General features: G+C 37.3%; 1 protein-coding gene across 9 annotated transcripts in view; it reads right to left on the minus strand.

Annotated features, from left to right (window-relative positions):
* The window catches only part of PPFIBP2 (PPFIA binding protein 2), a 100,092-nt gene that overhangs the window by 66,500 nt on the left and 33,160 nt on the right, over positions 1-432 (minus strand). The window lies entirely within an intron of this gene.

The following is a 432-nucleotide window of genomic DNA, read 5'->3' on the forward strand; positions in this document are numbered from 1 at the left end:
AAGAAAAAGAAGAAGAAAAAGAAGAAGAAAAAGAAAAGAAAAAGAAAAAGAAAAAGAAGAAAAAGAAGAAGAAAAAGAAAAGAAAAAGAAAAAGAAAAAAGAAAAGGAAAAGAAAAAGAAAAAGAAAAAGAAAAAGAAAAAGAAGAAGAAAAAGAAGAAGAAAAAGAAAAGAAAAAGAAGAAGAAAAAGAAAAAGAAAAAGAAAAAAGCATTAATCCAGGAAACTGAAGCTGGGGAAGCAGGTTTTACTGGTGGGGAACCCACCATCCCTGGCAGCACAGGTTTGGGGAAAGGGAATGTTGTGTTTCTCTTCCTTTTCCATCCAGTGAGGCTCTTCTGCCTCAGGATCTGCTCCTCACCTGGTGAACTTCAGTGTTTCCCAGTGGAGCCAGGGGTTTATTCCCCATCCATCCCAGTGGAGCCAGGGGTTTAT

This window comes from Parus major, chromosome 5, assembly GCF_001522545.3.
Source record: "Parus major isolate Abel chromosome 5, Parus_major1.1, whole genome shotgun sequence".
Classification (NCBI taxonomy): Eukaryota; Metazoa; Chordata; class Aves; order Passeriformes; family Paridae; genus Parus; species Parus major.